This window comes from Diceros bicornis, chromosome X (genome assembly GCF_020826845.1).
Source record: "Diceros bicornis minor isolate mBicDic1 chromosome X, mDicBic1.mat.cur, whole genome shotgun sequence".
NCBI classification, from domain to species: domain Eukaryota; kingdom Metazoa; phylum Chordata; class Mammalia; order Perissodactyla; family Rhinocerotidae; genus Diceros; species Diceros bicornis.
The window spans coordinates 80140528-80159867 of record NC_080781.1 but is presented as its reverse complement, the minus strand read 5'-3'; the positions used below and the strand labels follow the sequence as shown (position 1 = coordinate 80159867).

The following is a 19340-nucleotide window of genomic DNA, read 5'->3' as shown; positions in this document are numbered from 1 at the left end:
ATTACTGTCTTTAATTTATAAAAGAGGTTATTAACTGTTAAATCTTCAGTTTTCTGCCTTACTATCTACAAACATATGCGTGCTAGCCATGCTTTCTCTTTACTTTGTAACTATTTAAGCTTTTGCTTATTGACTATTCATATTCCAGGTACTGTCCTAAGTGCTTTTTCCTCACAACAACTCTGCGAGGTATAGGGAAGGAAAAATAATTTTCCCTCTACCCTTCTGAGTTCTTGGGTTAGACCCTTTGTAATAAAAGACTCATAAGAGAAAAACTAACAGAAGCTTATTAACATGTATACCTCACATATACATGGGAGATACCCAGGAAAACTGAGTAAAACAACCCAAGATGGCCCAAGCCATCACCTTAAATACCATCTTTAGCTAAAGGAAAAAGAAAGATGTTGGGGGTGGCAGTGGGAAGGAAGGCCAGTTATGGGAGGTGACCAAGATAAGCACTGTAAACAAGGGTAGGATTTGTTGTGCAGATTTGTCAGTGCCTTCTCATTGATAAGATTGTCTTGTGATTTAGAGCCATTCTACTCTTCCTGGTACAGAGAGGGAGACACTTATAAATGGAGATTTCCTTTATAAATGTAAATTTCTCTTACAAAAAGTTTTCAGAGCTTCTCCAGTGTCTGCTATTTTGTAAAATAATCAGCTCAAAATAATCCTTATGCCAAAAAGGCGTATTTTACCATGGCATATTCTGCTACCCTTCAGAGGCATTACCATCATTCCCATTTAACAGACAGAAACTTAAGCAAAAAGAGGTTAAGTATTTTGCCCAAGTTCATACAACTAGTTAAAGTTAGAGTGAAGATTTAAACTCAAGCAGTCTGGCTCTAAAGACCAAATGCTTAGCCGCTACATTATAGGTGCTTTCTTGCTTTCCTGATCTGTAGATAAAAGGACTTACTCCTTAGTATGGACTCCACACTGAGAGTCCTTCCTCCTTTTCACTTCCCATCACTCCCGCACATGTACCCTAAGATCCACCATTACCGAACTACTTACAGTTCCTGAATTCTGTTTTATGCCACAGTATCTAGGATGATGCGGTGATATTGTGATTTATAATAAGAAATATATATTTGGTCTACATCCCCATTTCTGTCACAGAGCTCCTAAAACACTTGGAATTAACTGCGATGAGAGCAATAAAGGTGTCTTTTGTTATGCTAATGAAGCAACTTTTGGAAAGCAGTAAAGGATGGGGGCTGGGTGCCAGGGGAACCAACCTTGTGATTAAAGGGCTGGAACTTTCAGCCCCACCCAGGACTTCTGGGGAGGGGAAAGAGACTGGTGATTGAGTTCATTCACCAATGGCCAATGATTTAGTCAGTTATACGTATGTAATGAAGCCTTCATAAAAATCGAAAAGGACAAGGTTTGGAGAGCTCCCAGATTGGAGATTTGGGGAGAGTTACGCGCCTGGAGAGGGCACAGAAGCTCCGTGCCCTTTCCCCATACCTTGCTCTATGCATCTCTTCCACCTGGCTGTTCCTGAGTTATATCCTTTTATAATAAGCCGGTAATCTAGTAAGTAAAATGTTTTTCTGAGTTCTGTGAGTTGCTCTAGCGAATTAATCGAACTCTAGGAGGGGATCGTTGGAACCTCTAATCTATAGTAGATCAGAAGCCCAGGTAACAACCTGGACTTGAGCGATTGGTATCTGAAGTGGTGGTGGTCTCGGGGTGCGGTGAGGGGGGCAGTTTTGTAGGACTGGGCCCTTAACCCGTGGGATCTGATGATCTCCAGGTAGATAGTGTCAGGATTGAGTTGAATTGTAGGATACCTGGCTGATGTCCAAGAATTGCTTGTTGTGGGGAAAAACCCCTACGCATTGAAATTGGGTGCAGAATTGTGTAATTGGTGTCAGAGAAGTGGGATTTGCTAGAACGGCCTTGGCTCACAGAAACGTGATTTGGGAAGAAAAAGGATGAAAGGGCGAGGATGAGGAACCTTTGATTCCTGGGTGGCCACGTGGCCACCCTTGGTAAGGAGCAGCAGCTGTGCTGCTATCAGTTACTAAAGGTAGAAATTACTAATGGAATTTAGAGATGGATCCAACTCCAAGGGAGTTAGTTCACTGGATGCGTAAGGAAATGCAAACTAATAAGAAAAAGGTGAAATATACAGTCCCTTAGTTATTGTTCTGTAATAACTAAAATGAAATTAATAGTGAGTGCTGGGTCGGACCTTGATTCTAGACCAAACTCAGATTTTGGTGAGTCTGAGCTTAGGCCACTAACATCAAAGCTACTCCCCTAGGTAAAAATTGTGCAGGGACAACAGAAAGAACCTCTAAGACCTCTGGGTACTGGGAAGGTCAGTCAGTGTGGGGGAAGAGCAAAACCAAGAAACTATTGATCAGGGTAAAGCGTGAAGGAATTGTTTCATTTTGTGGATCAGTATCATCAGCTTTCTGAGGAACCTTATTCAAATGGATTATGAGAGTCACTAAGTTAGGAGCTGTGCATTTGGTTTTGAATGCTACAGAGTGGAAGAGCATGTTTGGGTTGTTACAGGAGCCACAGCTCACTATGGAACAGTCACAGAGAGCTGCATGTGATCCAGACACAAAGCAGGTTCTTCCTAAGGGAACAGCCAGCCTGGTGGACTGGATAAAAGCCACTGTAAGCTCTGTTTACCCTGAGAAGGGGGACTGCCCAACTCCCTATAAATTCCAAGTGGAACACCCGAGATGAACCAGCTGATATGCTTTGTATGCAAGACATGTGGGACTGGCTTTTTGATGACCGGGATATTCATCCACTGAATATGCCCGTTACCCAGGTCATGGTAAATGTTGTGGTTAGGGGGCCCCTTTCACATGGCACCCCATATAATCTTACTGCTGCAAAACCGAAAAGTAGTTCGGGAAGTCTTTTTGAATTTGCTTTCTGGGTTTCCACTCATGGGTCTTACAGGTGCTAATAAAAACATGAGGTTAACAAGAGGCTGAGAGAAGAGTCAAGGGACTCTTCCCAACAAGGTGGAAATTTTTATACGGTTATTAAGAAATAAGGTGAATAAAGTAAGTTTTATAGGAGCAAAACAAAGAGGAAACAGAAAGGGAAGAGTCACTGGACTCGTCCCAGCAGGGTGGAAATCTTTAGCTGGTTATTAAGAAATGGGGTGAATAAAATGGACTTTGATGGAGTTAAAACAAAGGTTTCAATACAGCACTACCAAAGGTTGGATGGGCCAAAGAGACGCCCTGCTGGTCCCCCAACATTAAAGGGCCCCAAAGAAGTTTGCTCTATTTACCCAGTTTGGAGAAATTCGAAAAACTGGAAGGTAGAGATTACTATGAGAAACCTGATCAGCGATCGCTTGGGGCAATGGTCACACAAATTAGTCAAGATAAAAGATTGACTAAAGGGCCAGGGTCGCGGCCGGCCCAGTGGCGCAGGCGGTTAAGTGCGCGCTGCTCCGCTGTGGCGGCCCGGGGTTTGCCGGCTCGGATCCCGGGGAAGAGGGGGAAGGGAAGGATGCTGGTATGACTATGTAATTCTTGCCAAGGGAGGATACTGGTATAATGACTATACCTTTTTATTCTTTCTTTCCCACATCACCTCAACTTTTTTTTTTCCCCTACTTGGTGCAGTGATCACAGGACCAAGGGTGCAACTGCAAGGGCTGGAAACAGGGATGATTCCTAAGCAAGAAACTGTAACTTTGTTTTTAACTTTTGTGTCACAATTCCTGAGGGCCTGATGGGGCAGGATATGCCTTTACCCCATCTGGCAAAATTTTGGGGGGCTAACAAGAATGCAGCTATATTGCCTGGTGGTAAAGATAGCCCACTAGTTCTGCGCCTTGTAACCTTACCCTATATGAATGAGAGTGGATTGAGGGAGAGGCACTTGCTTGACTATTATTGCTGCCTGCAATTGAGACCAACACAGTGGCCCAACCTAACGTCCCTTCCAAAAGTGGAAAAGTGGATATAAATGGAGAGAATGAAAAATAGTAGATGTAGGTAGAGGAATGAATGAATGGTTTATGTAATGAGGAAAATCCAGTATTACATTAACACCATGAAAGAGGTTCAGAGCAAGAGATGATGTTGTCTCTTAGGTCACTTATACAGGATGCTTGAAATGGTGAAGCCATATATTACTGACACCATTCCTGCTTTTGGAACATGATTGAATGGAAGGCTACAAACTTGAATGGCTTCCCCTGGGAGACATTTGCATATGATATGATGATGGACTGGATAGTTACTAATGACTGAATGAGAGTCTAGTAATGTGCCAGTATCTTTTATGATTGCTTTGCTATGAGGGATCCCTGACTGTGATACTGTGTTTCATAATAAGAAATGCATATTTGATCTTAGTCCTCTTTTCTGATAATCCCCTAAAACTCTGGGAATTAACTGTGCAATAAAGGTGTCTCTTATTATGTTAATGTAGTGACTTGGAAAGCATCTGAAGATGGGGGCTAGGTGCTAGGGAGGGGATCAACCATGTGATTAGAAGGCTGGAACTTTCAACCCCACCCAGGACCTCTGGGGAGGGCAGAGGGGCTGGAGATTGAGTTCAATTACCAATAGCCAATGATTTAATCAGTCGTGACAATGTAATGAAACCTCCATAAAAACCCAAAAGGATGGGATTCTGAGAGCTTCCAGGTTGGTGAACACATGGAGGTTTAGGGAGAGTGGTGTGCTTGGAGAGGGCTTGAAAGCTCTGGCCCTTTCCTTATACCTTGCCCTATGCATCTTTTCCATCTGGCTGTTCTGAGTTATATCCTTTTATAATAAACCAGTAATCCGGTAAGTAAAGTGTTTCTCTGAGTTCTGTGAGCTGCTCTAGCAAATTAATCAAACTCGAGGGGGTCATGTGGGAACCTCTGATCTATAACTGGTCAGTCAGAAGCCCTGGTGGCAACTTGGACTTGTGATTGGCTTCTGGAGTGTCAGGGGTTTAGGGGGCAGTCTTGTAGGACTGAACCCGTAACCTGTGGGATCTGATGCTTTCTTCAGGTAGATGGTGTCAGAATTGAGTTGAATTGTTGGACACCCAGCTGATCTCCAAGAATTGCTTGGTGTGGGAAAAACCCTCCACACGTTGGAATTGGGTATAGAATTGTAAGCCCTAACTCCAGTTCAATTTTTTTGTTTGTTTGTTTTTGGCATGGAAGATTAGCCCTGAGCTAACATCTGTTGCCAATCCTCCTCTTTTTGCTGAGGAAGATTGGTCCTGGGCTGACGTCCAGGTCCATCTTCCTCTACTTTTTTTAATATGTGGGATGCCTGCCACAGCATGGCTTGATAAGTGGTGCGTGGGGCTGCACCCGGGATCTGAACCTGCAAACCCCGGGCCGCTGAAGCGGAGCGTGCGAACTTAACCCCTAAGCCACCAGAACGGCCCCTCCAATTCACTTTTTAAAATATTTCTTTAAAGTTTTTTGAGCAGTTTTAAATTTACAAAAAAGAAAATTGCAACTATAGTACGCAGACTTCTCTTAAAACCTATACCCAGTTTCCCTGTAATTAACTTCCAACATTAGCAGTTGTATATTTCTTTTTTTTTAATTTTATTTTTTATTTTTTTTCCCCCAAAGCCCCAGTAGATAGTTGTATGTCATAGCTGCACGTCCTTCTAGTTGTTGTATGTGGGATGCGGCCTCAGCACGGCCGGAGAAGCGGGCCGGAGAAGCGGTGCAGTCAGTGTGCGCCCGGGATCCAAACCCGGGCCACCAGTAGCGAAGTGCGCGCACTTAACCACTAAGAGACCAGCCCCTAAAAATTTTTTTGTTCTTGAGTTGTCAAGAGTTTTCATATATTTTGGATATTAAACACTTATAAGATCATAGTCTGCAGATATTTTCTTATAAGATCATATAGTCTTCAGATATTTTCTTCCGTTCCATAAGTTGCCTTTTCAATCTATTGATTGTTTCCTTTGCTATACAAATTTTTTTTCCTTTATTGTGAAATTTTTGTTCTAGCTTATTGTTTGTCAGTCACCATATAAATGCATCCCTTCACCCCTTGTGCCCACTCCCCACCCCTTTTGTCCCTGGTAACCACCAAACAGTTCTCTCTGTCCCTGTGTTGCTTTATCCTTCCACTTATGAGTGAGATCATGTGGTGTTGGTCTTTCTCTGGCTTATTTCGCTTAAATAATAGCCTCCAGGTCCATCCATGTTGTTGCAAATGGGATGATTTTGCCTTTATTTATGGCTGAATGGTATTCCATTGTATATATAGACCACATCATCTTTTTTTTTTTTTTTCTCGGGGGGGGGGGAGGAAGATCAGCCCTGAGCTAACATCTGCGCTAATCCTTCTCTTTTTGCTGAGGAAGACCGGCTCTGAGCTAACATCTATTGCCAATCCTCCTCCTTTTTTTTCCCCAAAGCCACAGTAGACAGTTGTATGTCGTAGCTGCACATCCTTCTAGTTGCTGTATGTGGGACGCGGCCTCAGCATGGCTGGAGAAGCGGTGGGTCGGTGCGCGCCTGGGATCCGAACCCGGGCTGCCAGTAGTGGAGCGTGCGCACTTAACCGCTAAGCCCCGGGGCAGCCCTAGACCACATCATCTTTATCCACTCATCTGTCGAGGGACATTTGGGTTGCTTCTACTTGGCTATAGTGAATAATACTGCAATGAGCATGGGGGTGCATAAGCCTCTTTGGATTGCTGATTTCAGGTTCCTTGGGTAGATACCCGGTAGTGGGATAACTGGATCATGAGGTATTTATTTCTATTTTTAATTTTTTGAGGAATCTCTGTACTGTTTTCCAGAGGCTTCGCCAGTTTGCATTCCCACCAGCAGTGAATTAGGGTTCCCATTTCTCCACAGCCTCTCCAGCATTTGTTGTTTTTTGTCTTGGTGATTATAGCCATTCTGATGGGTGTAAGATGATATCTTAGTGTGGTTTTGATTTGCATTTCCCTGATGATTAGTGATGTTGAGCATCTTTTCATGTGCCTATTGGCCATCTGTATATCTTTTGGACAAGTCTCTGTTCATTTCCTCTGCCCATTTTTTGATCGGGTTGTTTGTTTTTTTGTTCAGTTGTGTGAGTCCTTTATATATTATGGAGATTAATCCCTTGTCAGATATATGGTTTGCAAATGTTTTTTCCCAGCTGGTGGGTTGCCTATTCATTTTGATCCTGGTTTCATTTGCCTTGTAGAAGCTCTTTAATCTGATGAAGTCCCACATGTTTATTTTTTCTTTTGTTTCCCTTGTCCAAGTAGACATGGAATTCAAAAAGATCCTTTTATGACCGATGACAAATAGTGTACTGCCTATATTTTCTTCCAGGAGTTTTATAGTTTCAGTTCTCACCATCAGGTCTTTGATCCGTTTTGAGTTAATTTTTGTGTATGGTGAAAGAAGATGGTCTACTTTTATTCTTTTGCAAGTGGCTGTCCAGTTTTCCCAGCACCATTTATTGAAGAGACTTTCCTTTCTCCATCGTATGTTTTTAGCTCCTTTGGCGAGGATTAGCTGCCTGTAGATGTGAGGTAAAATTTTTTAAGCTTGATATAGTCCCATTTGTCTATTTTTAATTTTGTTGCCTGTGCTATTAGAATCGTATTCAAGAAATTATTGCCAAATCCAATATCATGACACTTTTACCCTATGTTTTCCTCTAGGAGTTTTATAGTTTCAGGTCTAATGTTTAGATGTTCAATCCATTTTGAGTTCATTTTGTATATGATGTGAAGTGAGGGTCTAACTTCATTCTTTTGCATGAAGATACCCAGTTTTCCCAACACAATTTGTTGAACACATTGAAAAAAATACATTTTCTCCATTGTGCTGTCATGGCATCCTTCTCAAAGATCATTTGGTCATATACACGAGGGTTTTTTTTTTTTTTTTTCCGGAAGATTGGCCCTGTGCTAACATCTGTTGCCAATCTTCCTTTTTTTTCCTCCCCAAAGCCCCAATATATAGTTGTGTATCATAGTTGTAGAGTTGTGGCTCTTCTATATGGGAAGCCGCCTCAACACCGCTTGATGAGCCGTGAGTAGGTCCACGTCCATGATCCGAACTGGCGAACCCCGGGCTGCGGAAGCGGAACGTGCAAACTTAACCACTGCGCCACCAGACCGGCCCCTACACAAGGGTTCCTTATTTCTGGGTTCCTTATTCTGTTCCATTGGTCTATATGGTTGTCCTTATGCCAGTAACATACTGTTTTGCTTACTGTAGTTTTATAACATGTTTTGAAATCAGAAAGTGTGAGGCCGCCAGCTTTGTTTTTCTTAAGATTGTTTTGGCTATTCAGGGTACTTTGAGATTCCATATGAATTTTAGTATGATTCTTTCTGTTTCTGCCAAAAACGCCATTTAGATTTTGATAGAGATTGCATTGATTCTGTAGATCCCTTTGGGTAATATGGACATTACAACAATACAGTCAAGTGTTGCTTAACAATGGGGATACATTCTGAGAAATGCATTCTTAGGCGATTTGGTGGATGTGCGAATATCATGGAGTGTACTTATACAAACCTAGATGGTTTAGCCTACTACGCACCTAGGTTATGTGGTATAGCCTATTGCTCCTAGGCTACAAACTTCTACAGCATGTTACTATACTGAATACTGTAGGGAACTGTAGCACAATGGTAAGTATTTGTATATATAAACATACTTAAACATAGAAAAGGTACAGTAAAAATATGGCATAAAAGATAAAAAAAATGGAACACCTGTATAGGGCACTTATCCTGAATGGAGCTTGCAGGACTGGCAGTTGCTCTGGGTGAGTCAGTGAGTGAGTGGTGAGTGAATGTGAAGACCTAGGACATTCTGTACACTACTCAAGACTTTATAAACACTGTACACTTAGGCTACACTAGATTATTAAAAATATTTTTCTTTCTTCAATAATTAACCTTAGCTTACTGTAACTTTTTTACTTTATAAACTTTTTGGCTCTTTTGTAATAACACTTAGTTTAAAACACATGCATTGTACAGCATGTGTTTCTTTTTATCCTTATTTTCTTCTTTCTTTATATCCTTATTCTATAAGCTTTTATCTATTTTTTCTATTTTTATTTTTTTACTTTTTAAACTTTGTTAAAAACTAAGACACAAACACACATTAGCCTAGGCCTACAGAGGGACAGGATCATCAATATCACTGTCTTCCACCTCCACATCTTGTCCCACTGGAGGGTATTCAGGGGCAATAACATGCATGGAGCTCTCATCTCCTGTGATAACAATGCCTTCTTCTGGAATATGCTAAAGACCTGCCTGAGCCTCTTCTTGAGGAGGTGTCACTCTTTTCAGAAATATGTCCATGGTGGTTTGCTTGGTTTCTTTTTTTCATCATAATTTGCTTGCAAGCAGATAATGCACCATGAACATTGCTGTGTATTAATGAAAACCTTTTGTTATTGGGGACCATGTTTTCAAACTTTTTAAGGAGCTTGTTGAGGTCTGCAAAAGCCTCTGTTAAACCCTTCACTGTGAATTTTCTTGAGGTTCTTCTTTTTCTTCTGCAGTTTCCTTTTCTCTTGCCTCTTCAGCTATGCATTCCTATTCTAGTTCCAACAACTCCTCGTTATTCAATTCCACAGGAACCACTTCTAGGAGCTCCTCAATGTCATCCTCATCCACATTCAGGTTAAAGTAGTTTGCCAGCTCAACCACCGCCTTGTTGATTTTTGCCACCTCCTCATCCTTGGCAAATCATTTTAATTCATGGAGGAACCTCTTGAATGTCTTCTTCCAGATGCCATTCATACATTCTTTGGTGACATCACCTTAAGTGTAAGCAAGGTTCTTGATACAGTCATAAATGTTGTAATTCTTCCAGAATGGCATCAGTTTCTTCTCAGTGTCTTCCTTAGTTGCAGCAATAGCCTGGGCAAAGGTCTTCTTCAGGTAGTAGGCCTGAACAGCTGCTATAACTCTGTGATTTTTTTGGTTGGATCAAAGAAGTGGTGTTTGGAGGGAGAAACACCACTTTGATTTTGGAATGAAGATCACCAATAAAAGGAGGATGTCTGGGAGTATTATCAAAAATAAGCAAAATCTTGAAAGGTATGTTATTCTCCAAACAGTACTTATTCATTTTGCTGGCACAGGAATCCAGGAGGGCATCTTGGAAGAGGAGCTGGGTCATCCATGACTTCTTATTGTTCCTGTAGTACACTGGCAGTGTGTGCTTATCGATACGCTTGAAGGCCCTGGGATTGTCACTGCTAGACCACAAATGATTTCAATTTGTAGCCTGCAACATTGCCCCCAAGTAAAACTGTTATCCTGTTCTTAAAATCCTTAAAATCCTTGAAACCTGGCATTGACTTGGCCTCCTTATGGATGAAAGTCCTTTCAGACATCCATTTCCAGAATAAGAGCATTTCATCCATATTGAATATTTGCTCTGGCAAATAATTTTTCTCCACAATCAGCTTGTGTAGAGTTTGCAAAGATTCTTCAGCTGCCTTCACATCACAGGCACAGACTCACCACTCGCATTCACATTATGTAATGAGTAATTCTTGAATCATTTAAACCATCCAGAGCTAGCAGTAAATTCAACATTGTAGTTGGGTGCTGTGTTTTTTTCCAACATCACAAACTTTTGACTTTGGCTGTGATTGTCATGGTGCTGAGAGGGATATGCTTCTGTGTCTGGTGTTCATTCCAGGTCATTAGAAGTTTCTCCATGTCTCATATAGGCTCTTCTGGAATTTTTGTTAGTCTTGTTACTTTGAATGAAGCAGACCTATTAAAAGCTTTCCTCCTTTTGTTGTTCTTTAAGATTGTAGCTATGGTGGAATGGGACATGCCTGACCGGCGAGCAATAACCATCACTTATTTTCTAACTTCATAGTCCTTAATCACTTTAAATTTCGGTTCCAGGTCAATCACTCAATGTTGCCTCTTACTGGCAAGGGTAGCAATGGATTTTGTACCCTTAGGGGCCATAATGAACAAAACAATACAAGATTAAATCAAGCACAAGAGAAAATGATGCAATCAAGAGACACAATAAATACAAGATGTATGAGGCTGCTGCCGGTGTAACACAGCATACTGTTTTATAGTAAACTTTTATAAGTAGAAAGAGTACACTCTAAAATAATGATAAATAGTATATTATAATAAATACATGTACTAGTAATGTCATTTATTATCATTATCAAGAATTATGTACTGTACATAATTATATGTGGTATACTTTTATACAATTGGCAGCACAATAGGTTTGTTTACATCAGGATCACCACAAACACGTGAGTAACGTTGCACTCCAAAGTTATGCCCACTAAGAAGTCACTAGGTGATATGAATTTTTCAACTCGATTATAATCTTATGGGACCACCTTCCTGTATGCAGTCCGTCATTGACCAAAATGTCATTATGCAGCACATGACTGTTAAGTATTCCAATCCATAGACATAGATTGTCTTTCTATTTACTTGTGTCTTTAATTTCTTTCAGCAATTTTTTGTAGTTTTCAGTGTAAAGACTTCCCCATTCTTTTTTTTTTTTTTTTTGAGAGGAAGATTAGCCCTGAGCTAACATTCACTGCCAATCCTCTTTTTGCGGAGGAAGACTGGCCCTGGGCTAACATCCGTGCCCATCTTCCTCTAATTTATATGGGACGCTGCCACAGCATGGCTTGACAAGTGGTGTGTTGGTCCACGCCTGGGATCCGAACCTGTGAGCCCTGGGCCGCTGCAGCAGAGCACGCGCACTTAACCGCGATGCCACTGGGCCGGCCTCCTTCCCCATTCTTGGTAAGGTTTATGTCAAAGTATTTTAATATTATTGATGCTATTCTAAATGAGATTATTTTCCAAATTTCCTTTTCAGATAGTTGATGATTAGAGTATAGAAACACAACTGATTTTTATATGTTGATTTTTGTATCCTGTAGCTTTACTGAATTTGTTTACTAGTTTAAACAGTTTTTGGTGGAGTCTTTAGGGTTTTCTGCACATAATGCCATGTCATATGCAAACCAGAAAATTTTAATTCTTCCTTTCAATTTGGATGATGGTTATTTTTTTCCCTTACCTAATTGCCCTAACTATGACTTCCAGAACTAAATTGAATAGAAGTGGCAAGAGAAGGCATCCTAGCCTTGTTCCTGATCTGAGAAGAAAGTATTTCACTTTTTTACTGTTGAGTATAATGTTGGCTGTGTGGGCTTTTAAAATATGGCCTTCCTTATGTTGAGGTAATTTCCTTCAGTTCCTTGTTTGTTGAGTGTTGTTAGCATGAAATGATATTAAATTTTGTCAGATGTTGCTTCTATATCAATTGAGATGATCATATGGTTTTTGTCTGTTCTGTTAATGTAGTGTATTTGGTTTATTGATTTTCATTTGTTGAAATATCCTTTCAGGGGCTGGCCTGGTGGCATAAGCGGTTGAGCGCGCGCGCTCCTCTGCGGCGGCCCAGGGTTCACAGGTTCGGGTCCTGAGCGTGCACCGGCGCACTGCTTGGCAAGCCATGCTGTGGCGGCATCCCATGTGAAGTGGAGGAAGATGGGCACGGATGTTAGCCCAGGGCCAGTCTTCCTCAGCAAAAAAAGAGGATTGGCAGATGTTAGCTCAGGGCTGATCTCCTCATAAAAAAAAAAAAAAGTAGACAAAAAACAATATTACGAGGATTGCCCAAAAAAAGTATATTACAGAAACATCCTTTCATTCCAGGATTCAAGCCCACGTGATCTTGGTTTATAACCCTTTTAATGTGTTGTTGCGTTGGTTTGCTAATATTTTAAGAATTTTTGCATTAATATCTATCAGAGAAATTGTTCTAATTGTCTTTTCCAATCTTTGGCTTTGATATCAGGGTAATGCTGGCAGCATAAAATGAGTTTGGAAGTGTTAAGGATTCATATTAATTCTTTAAATGTTTTGTAAAATTCTCGATGAAACCATGTGGTCCTCGTCTATTTTTTGTTGGGATATTTGGGTTACTGATTCAGTCCCCTTACCTAAGTATAGGTTTGTTTAAATTTATTATTTCTTCATCATTCATTCTTGGTAGATTGTTTGTCTCCAAGAATGTATTTGTTTTTTCTAGGTTATCCAACTTGTTGGTGTAATTGTTCATAGTAGTCTCATAACCTTTTTAAAAATTTCTGTGACATAAGTTGTAATGTCTTCTCATTCATTTCTGATTCTTTTAGTCTAGCTAAGGGTTTGTCATTTTTGTTGATCTTTTAAAAAAACTCATCATTTTATTTATTTAAAAATTTTTTGTTCTTTATTTTATTTAAATTTTATTTATTTTTATTGAGGTAACTTTGGTTTATAACATTACAGAAATTTCAGGTGTACATCATTATATTTTGACTTCTGTATAGACTACATCGTGTTTACCACCAGTAGTCTAGTTGCCATCCATCACCATGCAAATGTGCCTCTTTACCCCTTTCACCCTACCCCTATCCTCCTTCCCCTTTGGTAACCACCAATCTGTTCTCTGTATCTTTGTGTTTGTTTGTTTGCTTATCTTCCACATGTGAGTGAAATCATATGGTATTTGTCTTCCTCTGAGTTATCTCGCTTAGCGTAATACCCCCAAGGTCCATCCATGTTGTTGCAAATGGCAAGATTTCATCTTTTTTATGGGTGAGTAATATTCCATTGTAGATGTATACCACAACTTTATCCATTCATCCATCAATGGCACTTATGTTGTTTCCAAGTCTTGACTATCATGAATTATGCTTCAATGGACAGACAGGTGCATATATCTTTTCTTTTTTTTGCTTAGGAAGATTTGCCCTGAGCGAACATCCTTTGCCAATCTTCCTCTTTATGTATTTGAGCTGTGGCCAGATCATGGCCACTGACAGACTGTGGTGTGGGTCCACCAAAGTGGAGCACGCCCGGAAGTGAACCTGGGCTGCTGAAGTGGAGCACGCTGGGCTGCCGAAGTGGAACATGCCAAACAAACTTAACCACTAGGCCACCAGGGCTGGCCCTATATATCTTTTCAAATTAGTGTTTTGGTGTTGTTTGGATAAATACCCAGAAATAGAACAGCTGGATCATATAGTAGTTCTATTTTTAATTTTTTGAGGAATCTCCATACTGTTTTCCATAGTGCCTCCACCAATTTACATTCCCACCAGTAGTGTACCAGGGTTCCCTTTTTTCCACATCCTCTCCAACACTTATTTCTCTTCTTTTTAATGTTAGCCATTCTGATGCGCATGAGGTGATATTTCATTATGGTTTTGATTTGCATTTTCCTAATAATTAGGGATGTTGAACATCTTTTCATGTGACTGTTGGTCATCTGTATATCTTTGGAAAAATGTTCAGATCCTCTGCCCATTTTTTATTTGGGTTGTTTGATATTTTGTTGAGTTGTATGAATTCTTTATATATTTTGGATATTAAACCCTTTATTGGATATACGACTTGCAAATATTTTCTCCCAATTAGTTGGTTATCTTTTAGTTTTATTGATGATTTCCTTTGTCATACAGAAACTTTTTGGCTTGATGTAGTCCCATTTGTTCTTTTGTTTCCCTTGCCTGAGGGGACATATTCAAAAAGATACTGTTGAAACTGATATCAAAGAGTGTACTGCCTAAGTTTTCTTCTAAGAGTTTTATGATTTTAGGTCTTACATTCAAGTCTTGAATACATTTTGAGTTAATTTTTGTGTATGGTTTAAGATAATGCTCTACTTTCATTCTTTTGCATGTGGCTGTCCAGTTCTCCTACCACCATGTATTGAAGAGACTTTCCTTTCCCCATTGTATGTTCTTGGCTCCTTTGTCAAAAATTAGCTGTCCATAAATGTGTGAGTTTTTCTGGGCTCTCAGTTCTGTTCCATTGATCTATATGTCTGTTTTTGTGCCAGTACTATGCTGTTTTGATTACTTTAATTTATAGTATATTTTGAAATCAGGGAGTGTGATACCTCCAGCTTTTTTTTTTTTCTCAGGAATGCTTTGCTGTTCTGGGTCTTTTGTGTTCCATATAAATTTTAGGATACTTTGTTCTATTTCTGTGAAAAATTTCCTCGGGATTCTGATGGTTTGCCTTGAATCTGGAGATTGCTTTAGGTAATATGGACATTTTAACTATGTTAAGTGCTTGGAATATCTTTCCATTTCTTAGTGTATTCTTCATTTTATTTCAATAATGTCTTATAGTTTTCAGTGCACAGGTATTTCACTTCTTTGATTAAATTTATTCCTAGGTATTTTGTTGTTGTTGTTGTTGCAGTTGTAAATGGATTGTATTCTTGATTTCTTTTTTTTTGCTGGTTCATTGTTAGTGTAGAGAAATGCAACTGGTTTTTGTATGTTGATTTTGTACCCTGTAACTTTACTGTATTCATTAATTGTTTCTAATAGTTTTTTTGGTGGATGCTATAGGGTTTTCTATGTACAAAATAATGTTATGCACAAATAATAACAGTTTTACTTCTTCCTTTCCAGTTTGGATCCCTTTTTTCTTTTTGCCTAATTACTTTGGCTAACACTTCCAATACTATGTTGAATAAGAGTGGTGAGAGTGGGCATCCTTGTCCTCTTCCTGTTGTTAGAGAGAGAGCTTTCAGTTTTTCACTTGAGTATCCTGTTAGGTGTGGGATTGTCATATATGACCTTTATTATAACTATTTTATTGAGAGTTATCATAAATGGACAGGGAATCTTGTCAAATGCTTTCTCTGCACCTACTGAGATGATGTGATTTTTATTCTTCATTTTGTTAATGTGGTGTTTCATGTTGATTTTGTGGATGTTGAACCATCTTTTCCTCCCTAAAATAAATCCCACTTGATCGTGATGTATCATCCTTTTAATGTATAGTTGTATTAAATTTGCTAATATTTTGTTGAGGGTTTTTACATCTATGTTCATCAGCGATACTCTCCTGTAATTTTTCTTTTTTTTTTTGTTGTCCTTGTCTAGTGTTGGTATCAGGGTAATGTTGGCTTTGTAAAATGAGTTGGGAAGTGTCCCCTCCTAAGTTTGAGAAGGATCAATGTTCATTCTTCTTTGAATGTTTGCTAGAATTGCAAAGAGAAGCTGTCTTGTTTTGGACTTTTGTGGTTTGGGAGGTTTTTGATTACTGTTTCAATCTCTTTACTAGTGATTCTTCTATTCAGATTCTCTATTTCTTCTTGATTCAGTTTGGGGAGGTTGTATGATTCTAAGAATTTATCCATTTTTCTAGGTTATCCCGTTTGCTGGCATATGGCTTCTCACAGTATTCTCTTATAATCTTTTGTATTTCTATTGTATCCGTTGTAACTTCTCATTAATTTCTGATTTTATTTATTTGAACCTTCTCTGTTTTTTTTCTTATTGAATCTAGCTAAGGGCTTGTCAGTTTTTATCATTTCAAAGAACCAGCTTAGTTTTGTTGATCTTTTCTATTGTCTTTTTAGTGTCTATTTCATTTATTTCTGCTCTGATTTTTATTTCCTTCCTTCTTCTGACTTTGGTCTTTGCTGGGTCCTGTTTTTCATTCCATCTAGCCACTCTTTGTCTTGTCATTGGTTAACTAAGTCCGTGTAGGATGATTATTGATAAATGAGGACTTACTACTGCTATTTTATCTTATCTTTTCTGGTTGCTCTATATTTCCATTTTCTTTTTCCTTGTGTTTCTGTCTGCCATTTAAGTTTGATGGTTTGTCTGTGATGTGTTTCTCAGTTTCCTCTTTTTTTAAGTTTCATGACTCTGCTCTGAATTTTTGTTTTGTGGTTACCATGAGGTTTGTATAAAAGATGGCATAGATGAGATAGTAATTTTTTCTCCTGATAGCTTCTTATCTCCATTTGCCTATGCAGGTTTTGTCCTTTTCTGTTTCCCTTTTGTTTTTGTTGTCACAAATGATCCCTTTTAGTATTGTGATTTCCTTACCAAATTATAGCAGCTTTAGTTAATTTTAATGCTTTCTTTCCCTTTGACCTTTATGTCATAATTGTTTAGTAACCTATTCTCATATAAAGTTGCAATTTTCTGATTCTATTTATCACCTTGCTTAAGGCTTTATATACATTTGCCTTTTTGTTTCAAGCAGGAGAGCTCTTTTCAAGATTTCTTGTAAGGTAGATCGTGTGGTGATGAACTTCCTTAGTTTTTTTTTCTTTTTTTTTTGTGAGGAAGATCTGCCCTGAGCTAACATCTGCCAATCCTCCTCTTTTTTTGCTGAGAAAGACTGGCTCTGGGCTAACATCCACGCCCATCTTCCACCACTTGATATGGGATGCCACCACAGCATGGCTTGACAAGCAGTGCGTCAGTGCACGCCCGGGATCCGAACCAGCGAACCCTGGGCCGCTGCAGCGGAGTGTGTGCACTTAAAACGCTTGTGCCACCGGGCCGGCCCGTAACTTCCTTAGTTTTTGTTTGTCTGGGAAAGACTTTATTTCTCCTTCATATTTGAAATATAACTTTGCTGGATAGAGTATTTATTATTGGCTGATAATTTTGATCTTTAAATATTTTGAATATATCATTCCACTCTTTCCTGGCCTGTAGAGTTTCTGCTGAGAAATCTGCTTATAGTCTAATGGGGATTCCTTTGTAGGTTGTTTTTTTTCTCTCTGATTGCCATTAATATTCTTTCTTTCTCTTTGACTTTGGACAGTTTTGATATTATGTGTCTTTGAGAAGGTCTTTTTGTATTGAGATAATTAGACATGCTATGAGCTTCATGTACTTGTATATCCAGTTCCTTCCCCAAGGTTGGGAAGTTCTCAGCTATTATTTCTTTAAATAATCTCTTTGCTGTCTTCTCCCTCTCTTTTTCTTTCATACACATTATCCTTATGTTGCTTTTCCTAATTTAGTCACATATTTCTCATAGAAGAATTTCTCTTTTTTAAGTTAATTCTCTCTCCTGTTCCACCTGAATCATTTATGGATTTCTATCTTCAAGCCTGATAATTCTCTCTTCCATATGATCTGCTCTATTTCCAATATGTTCTACTTTATTCCCTCATTTATTGAATTCTTCAGCTCCAGAATTTGTTTTGTTCTTTTTTATTTTTTATTTTTTATTTTTTTTGTTTTGTGAGGAAGATCAGCCCTGAGCTAATATCCATGCCAATCCTCTTTTTGCTGAGGAAGACCGGCTCTGAGCTAACATCTATTGCCAATCCTCCTCTTTTTTTCCCCAGAGCCCCAGTAGATAGTTGTATGTCATAGTTGCACATCCCTCTAGTTACTGTATGTGGGACCCGGCCGCAGCATGGCCAGAGAAGCAGTGCGCACCCGGGATCCGAACCCAGGCTGCCAGTAGCGGAGCGCGCGCACTTAACCGCTAAGCCACAGGGCCGGCCCCGGAAAGTTGTGTTTTGAACTGTATTTGTTTTGTTCTTTTTTAGAGTTGTGACCTCTTTGAAGTATTCCTTCTCTTCATTAATTTTATTCCTGAGCTCATTGAATGGTCTTTCTGGGTTGTCTTGCAGCTCATTGAGTTTCTTCATGACAGCTATTTTGAATTCTCTATCAGAGTGTAACCTGTGACTTCAAGTTTGATTTTGGAAAATTATCATTATCTTCTTGATACCTTGTTACCATAATTTTTCATGGTGCTTTATGAATTGTTCCCCTACCTGAGCATTTATATTTGCAAACAACTTTGTTATTTAGATAAGGCTTTGTTTGCTTTGATTCTGAGCTGCTTCTGGTTGTATTTGAGAGCCTGTGCTTTCCACCCCCTACTGCCTCTGTCAGAGGTATTTTTGGTGCCTTTGTGGTGCTGCTTGTGCCTCCGAGGTTACTGATGCCTTGCTGCTTATGGTGTCACTGCAGTCACAGGTGTCGCCGTTGGAGTCCCTGGGATAGAGCACTTCTGCTTCCGGGGTCACCTGATTCACAGGTTCCCCCACCACATTGGGGGGAGGGGGAGGATGAGGTGGTCGCCAAAGTCAAGGGCATCTTTGCTACCTCCGTGTTGGGTCTGCAGGTGCCTGCTGATGCAGTTGGCTGGGCCAGAGTTGTGGGTGCTTGTACAGCTTGGGGGACTACGGTTGTGGGCTCCACTGTCACTGTTACCAAGGTCTATGTGGCCTTAGGTGCTACTGTTTCTGGATTTTCTGTGGGTGCTGGCACTGCTGCTGCCAGGGGTACTGGATTCACAATTGTCACCCCTGCTACGGGGTGGGCTAGGGTTGCAAGTGCCACCACCACTACCTCAGGCGTGAGGTACTTGATTTGTGGGTGCTGCTACGATTCCTGCAGCTTATGGTTGCAGGCACCGCCATAGTTCCTGGAGCCTCTGGTCTCCAGCACTGCTGCAGTTCCTGGAGCCCCAAGTTGCGGGTGCTGCTGCTGCTACTGGGGGAGGGGTGAGGGCTGGGTTTTAAAACCCTCCGTGGTTCCCGGAGTTTCTTG

At 40.0% G+C, this 19340-nt stretch overlaps 1 long non-coding RNA gene across 2 annotated transcripts in view; it reads left to right on the top strand.

Annotated features, from left to right (window-relative positions):
- The first annotated feature begins 1405 nt into the window (after positions 1-1405).
- LOC131401204 (uncharacterized) overlaps positions 1406-19340 on the top strand; it is a 135172-nt gene continuing 117237 nt past the window's right edge. For both annotated transcript variants that reach the window (XR_009217590.1, XR_009217588.1), the window contains exon 1: positions 1406-1545. This is a non-coding gene — a long non-coding RNA (uncharacterized LOC131401204). The remainder of the gene's footprint in view (positions 1546-19340) is intronic.